The sequence below is a fragment of the Phaseolus vulgaris genome, chromosome 5 (genome assembly GCF_000499845.2).
Source record: "Phaseolus vulgaris cultivar G19833 chromosome 5, P. vulgaris v2.0, whole genome shotgun sequence".
Classification (NCBI taxonomy): Eukaryota; Viridiplantae; Streptophyta; class Magnoliopsida; order Fabales; family Fabaceae; genus Phaseolus; species Phaseolus vulgaris.
Window position 1 is genome coordinate 18,357,452 of NC_023755.2, and position 7,190 is coordinate 18,364,641.

Here is a 7,190-nt window from a genome sequence, read left to right on the forward strand (position 1 = left end):
TTATATTAATATGTATAAATTATATTAATATGTATAAATTATATTAATATGTATAAATTATATTAATATGTATAAATTATATTAATATGTATAAATTATATTAATATGTATAAATTATATTAATATGTATAAATTATATTAATATGTATAAATTATATTAATATGTATAAATTATATTAATATGTATAAATTATATTAATATGTATAAATTATGTTAATATGTATAAGTATAATAAAAATGATAATATGATCAAAGAACTTGTCTGGTCTAGTAGTCAATGCTTCCCCTAAGTCACTGGAAAGATTTGGGTTCGAATCTTGGTTGCTGCTGCTGCTGTTTGCTTCCAATATTACTTGGGTTCTAGTTCTAGGCCTCTAGATTTTGACGGTAGGTAATTCCAATTTTTCTTATAGTGTTTTGTTCCCTATTTTTCGTTCTAAACCTCGAATTTTACTTTTTCGTTTTTAATTCGTTTTAATTTTTGTTCGTTTAAGTTTTTGCACTATATATTTCTTGTTAACAAGTTTTTCTCAATTCAATCACAGTTTAATTCATTGTCATTTATTTTCTATGATGTCTTGTTTTATGTTTCAACAATTTACATTTTTTTACCGTTTACTTTTCCTATACTTTAAGTTCCTGCAATTTACATTTATCGCAATTTACTTTATTGCAATTAAATTTCTCACAATTTAAGTTTGAAGTCATTTACTTTCTTCACAATTTTAGATTCTGCCATTTATATTCTTCGTCATTTCCATTTTCGTTTCTTTTTCCCTTTTCTTTCATTTCTTCATTACCCATTAGACAATCTAGTAAGTGATTACTTACTAAAATGTTTAATCGTTGTGTGAAGAATCTTTTGTTGTAATTCATTTAATTTTTTGTACATCAACCCTCAAATGGTCTAGCAAGCAATGCTACACTAAATGGTCTGACATGTGTTTTACTAAATTTGGTTTCATTTATTTTGTAAAAAATTAAGGTTTTGTTTGGATTAGAGGGTGTGGGAGAGTGGAAAGTTGAGGGTGTGGAGAAGTGGAAGTGTGAAGATTTGAAAAGAAAGTGTGAAGAAAGTTGAGGTTGTTTGGATTGGGATATGTTAGAGTGCATGTGTGAGGAAAGTTTATTGAAATACATGAGTGATATGATAGTTGTAAATTGTAAGATTACAAATTTATCCTTGTATATAAGAAAAGAATAAATAATTATTAATTTTGTGCATATTTTAGTTAATTAAAATAATTTAAAGTTTCATTTATAAAAAAAATATAAAATTCAAAGAAATAATTAAATATAATTTTAAATGTAAGTATAATTTTATTATTTTCCACTTTATTAATTTAAATTATTTTTGTTACTTAAGTTAATTTATTTAGATAATTTTAATATTATTTATGATTTTTTAAATTATGTTATATATATACAAAATTATTATTAAAAATGATTTTCATTATTATTATTAACAAAATTAGTATATTTTAAAAAGTAAATGGATATTTAGAACATATTAAGTAGTTAAATATATAATATAAAACCTATTTATTTTTAAATTAAAAAGGTGATATAAAATATAAAAGGGTACGGGAAGAAACAAAGTAATGTAATTGTTTTTTGAAAAGTTGAATCACATAGTGCAAAAAAGGAAGCCCAAGTTAAAATGAAAACCCAAATTTGAAGGAGAAGAGACCAAGAGAAGAGAAGTCGCAGCAGAGGAAGAAGAAAAAACATGGGGCGCGTGAGGACAAAGACGATGAAGAAAAGTAAGGGTACGATGGTATTTCATTATATCCTACGTGGCTTCCCTCTCTAACCACTCTCCTTTTTCTTCATATTTGAGAGGAACCGAAAACCACCCATGTTTCCACTCAATCTCACCCTCATCATTTCCCTCTCACAGAATCAAGCGGGGTGACACCCTCAAATTCGTCTGCGTTACAGTGTCACCCCCTAATCCAAACACATGCTAAAAGTGGAAGAACATAGGTTATTTAGTAGCATAAAATTGTAAAAAAGCATTTATAAATGAACTTTTCTTTAGTTTCAATAAATAGAAAAATATATGCTTTATTCTTTTTTATAACAATTGTCCACATATCTTTTATATAAATATTTTGTCAAAATTAATACTTTAAACGGAAAATAAACATACTATAAGATGTGAAAGAAATTATATAATCCCATCCACCAACTTTTTACAAATTGAAGGGAATATTCCCCAAACCCAACTAATTCTACCGTTCATGAAAATAATTTTATGGTTTTACAAATTGATCCCCAAAGGGCCAATAGGAAAAATAAAATAGGGTAACAATTAGTTTGAAAACCGGCGCAGGTTAACTGAAAGAGCATCATAGACTCACCCTTTACCCATTTCAAATGTTCTTCTCCAATTGGCATCTAAACTAATCCAACCCTCATTTTCTATTAGCTATTGTTGTTGCTGGGCACGGAATCGGAGATGAAAGTGAAGATCTTGCGTATCCTTTTCAAAATCCCACTTTAAGTCATTTCCCCATTTATCATTTTATTGATGTTTGCGTCTTTGTTTTGGTATTGTATGCTTTTCAATTTTTCTTTGCAGAAAACAAATTAAATAATAAAAATGAAGTTTTTCTTAACTACGGTCTCTGTTTGGGTACCTGCTGATTTTCTAAACAGAGTAAGTTCTCTTTTTTATCTTCAACATAACCTAACATGCAGATGAATTTGTTTTGCTTAGTTTATCTTTCAAATATTTCATGGCTGATGGTTTGGCCTATGTGCAGATTACAATGTTTGAATAGTTAAGGTTAGAGAAGAAGATGAAATAAGGAGGGAGTGAAAATAATTTTTAGGAGGACAAAATTTGTTGTACTGGTGTGAAATTGAGTTCCATTGCCTTTTCACTTGCTCCAAATTTCTATTAAACATGGAGAATTTAATTTAACCCTGTTTTTGTTTTGAATTGACAGTCTCCTTAATTATTTCTTCTAGTCTTTTGTAAATAAATAATCGCTTCCTAAATTTTTGGTTCCCTTTTGGTAAATGTAGATGGCACGGTGTTGCTTCTTGGACTTGGGATGCTCAGGATGAAACATGTGGGATCTGTAGAATGGCCTTTGATGGATGTTGTCCTGACTGTAAACTTCCAGGGGATGACTGTCCACTGAGTAAGCTACTGAGAATTTTATGTTGTGGACTGCGTTGTTGTTATGTTTGAACCGACTTGTCCTAGTTAAATTTCTGGATTAATAATTGTGCTTTGGGTGTCTAGGTTAGTTATATAGTCTTAAACAGAACTACACATTGTGTAATTGTTTGTGATTTTATTTGTTAAGAGTCTCACACTGAGTAGAATGAGCCTTGAGACTCTCCTACTTAATGGACTACATTTTTAGTCTGGAATCTCTTTTTGTATTTGAGTCGTAACGATTGTTGCTTTTACTGATTTATATTACGGGAAAAAGGCTACTTGTAAGCTAGATTGTGGTGCAAATCAAAGAGAAAAGAGCTACCATCTGCTCAGTGTCAAAGGTGTGAAACCAGTATAGACATCAGGCCTTAAAGGGGTAACAATGTTAAGAGTGTCACATTGAAGTAGGATAAGCTGTGAGCTCTCTTACATAATGGACTAATCTTTTGGGTTGGACTCTCCTCTTGTGCTTAAATTTTAATATATTTGTTCTGTTATTTGAATTTGTGTGGGCAGTGGTCCTATTGTGACTTCTGAAGGAGGCCTCAGAAAAATGTTTTAGCTGTAATATCACTGCTTGGGCCTTCTTTAACTAACCATCAACATCCTGTAAATAAATCGACGAAGCTTCCAAGTTTTGCTTATAAGTTTGTAGGATTATGAAAAAAGGGTTCTTATATTTGGTTTTTTCTTTTCTCCCTCCACACATAGTACATTGAATCACTGTGTCCAAATTTTGTTAATTTTCTAATTATCTAAAAAATTACATCGTTTGTAGTCCAAATTTATGATGAAGATGTATGTAAAATTCAAACTTCTGTCCGCCTATTTGAATGTGTTGAACTGCTGCAAAGATAGTTGTTGCTCACGTACGTGACATGAGATTCATGCGAAATATTTACTCTTAGCAATGTATGTTACATTCTTTCTAACATACTCTACTATTAGGTGAAATTCACGAGAATTTAGACTCACACAAATTCACTCAACAGTAGTGTTAGTGTTACTGTTATTTTTGGTTTATGCCGATGCAGTTTCACAGGATTGAGAACTTTTTAAGAAATCCGTAAGGTGACAATATTTTATTATGGGCTATAAATTCGTGCTTGACTCCCCTTGAAAAAATGTTGTATTAACGAATGAATAATGTCTTTTTCTCGGTATCAGGATTTGGTTATCAAATTGCAGTGTTATGTAATTCTTTTGACAGAAATGAGTAAAACTTATTCTTTCTTTTTCTTGCAGTTTGGGGTGTATGCAATCATGCGTTTCATTTGCACTGTATCCTGAAATGGGTGAATTCTCAGACATCACAAGCGCATTGCCCCATGTGCCGTCGTGAATGGCAGTTTAAAGGATAAGAGCATTGGTTTTTCCTCTCAGGGTTGGCTACTGAACATTGTAAATGTGGTCTTCTTAATTTGAAGACACTTCTTCCTCAATTTATTTTACCATGCATATAAATGTACTGGTTTGTGATTAGATATTGAAGAGTTTAGTGTTAAATTATGCCTCTTATTTGAAGGGTTATTGTTTAAATTTAGTTGTTTTTTTATAATGATTATGCCAAAATTAGGGGTGTCAGGCTTGACCTCTTATAATTTATTTTGTGAATTAGACTATTTTTCTCAGTACAGATGTATGAATAGGGTCCTTTAATAATTTAAGTTTATTTATTCATTATTTAAAGTTTACATTATCAGAATCCTCATGTTACTTATTCTAAATGTTTGACATTATATATATAGGAAAGTATATTTTGAAAGTTTGGTACATTAATATGTTGTTGAATAGACATTTCCCATTCCAGTGGTAACAATGAAATTAAAGTTTCATTAGCTGAGTACATTATTTTTGGTAGCATTGGAGGAACTTTTCATATTTTCCTATTATATTGTATGAGCGATTGTAATTATTGAAATTAAATTCCTAACTACATTTCTAATATGTAAAATATTTTGTTAGTTTTCTATTATTAACGATATTATTTTTCGTTTTTTCAACAAGGCTCCTGAGTTGTGACAGTAGTGGCCCGGAAACAAAGAAAATCTAATCACAAACAGAGTATGTTGCGATGAAACACTGATCTACAAAATTGTTAAAAGTAACATCATCTCGTTGGACATTATAAACATTTTATATATATATATATATATATATATATATATATATATATATATATATATATATATATATACTAGTACTTTACCCGTTCAATGTACGGGATTTATTAAAAAAAATGTTTAAAGTACAATATTAACAAAAAATAAATAAAATAACGAAACATAATACCATTCTTGCAATTAATACAAAAATTCTGTAATTATAAAAAATAAAAGTAGAAATTAGATGTATGAATAATAATTAGAATTAATAGATATAACTATCAAATTTTAAGTGTTGGTTATATGAAACTATAAAGTCAAAACATTTGAAATAACACAATCCATAACATTTAAACAATTTAAACAATAAAATTGTAAAAGCAAACTCAAAAACAAAAACATAAAACCATATTTGTAGAAATGTAAGTGTCAAAATATACACGTGTAGATGAAACAATATTACTTTTGAGCACATTGAATCAATAAATTTGAAATAAGACATATTAAAGGATACAGAGACCAGAGTGACAAAAGGATCATAATATTAATTGGGAGTCTTTTCTAATTATCAGTTGTTTCTCTTTATAGAGAAGAATAATTAGGTGTCTTTTGTAATTATCAGTTGCTTCTCTTTCTAGAAAAGAATAATTGAGTGTCTTTTCTAATTATCAATTATTTCTCTTTATAGAAGGGAATAACCTTTATTTTATCTTTGTGTGTTATGATTCTAGTATTTAATATTGATTATTTCCTTCTTTAGTTAAACCCTATAATGAGTGTACTACTTGTATATATTCAGACCATTTGTTTTGATTTGAATAATAAGAAAGAAGAGATATTCATTCTCATATCTTTTGTCTTCAGTTTACTCTTTTGTTCATCTCTGTTCCCTTTTGTTCATCTCTGTTCTATTTTGTAATATGGTATCAGAGCTCTGATGATCAGAGCTCTGCTTGCTACATTTATTCATGGATGAAGTTGATGATCCCTCACAAGATCTTAGTTCACCTTACCATGTTAGTTCATCAGATAATCCTTCCTTTCTTATTGTCCTTATTATTCTTGAGGGACCAAATTATCATTATTGGTCTCGTTCGTTTCAAATTAGCCTAATTTCAAAGAACAAAATAGGTTTCATTGATGGAACTATAGAAGCTCCCAATCGTACCAAATCATTGTTTCCAACATGGCAGAGAACCAATATGTTGGTTGTTTCGTGGATTCTCAAGGCTGTTTCTCAATCCATCGCGTAGAGCATCATCTGTATGGACAATGCCTTTGACATATGGAATGATTTAAAGGAAAGGTTCTCACAAGGAGACATGATTCGTATTTCTGATATCCAGGAGATGATTTCTTCTTTTAAATAAGGTGAGTTGACTGTTACAAACTATTTCACTCAGTTAAACATTCTTTGGGATGAACTTGATCTTTTCTGCCCACTATCCGCTTCTTCATGTGCCTCTAAATGCAATACTCTTGTGAATGTTTCTAAATATAAAACACAAGACCAGATTATGAAATTTCTAAGGGGGCTAAATGATAATTATTCGACTGTGAGAACTCAAATTTTATTGATGGACCCTTTGCCATCCTTGAATAAAGTTTGCTCTCTTGTTACACAACAAGAGAGGCAAATATTTGGTGATCAATCCAAGGCAATGATTGCTACTAGCAAAGGAGGTTATAAAAACAATGCTACAACCTATGGCATAGGTGCTGGATATACTTCCAAAATTTGTAGTCATTGTGGAAGGACAGGGCATACCATTGATACATGTTATAAAAAGCATGGCTTTCCACCTCATTTCAAGTTCAAAAATCAGAATCATGATCAGAGTCATACTAATGCAGTTTTTCAGAATACAAATTTCAATAATAATGAGTAGAATCATGAAGGTTCAAAGTT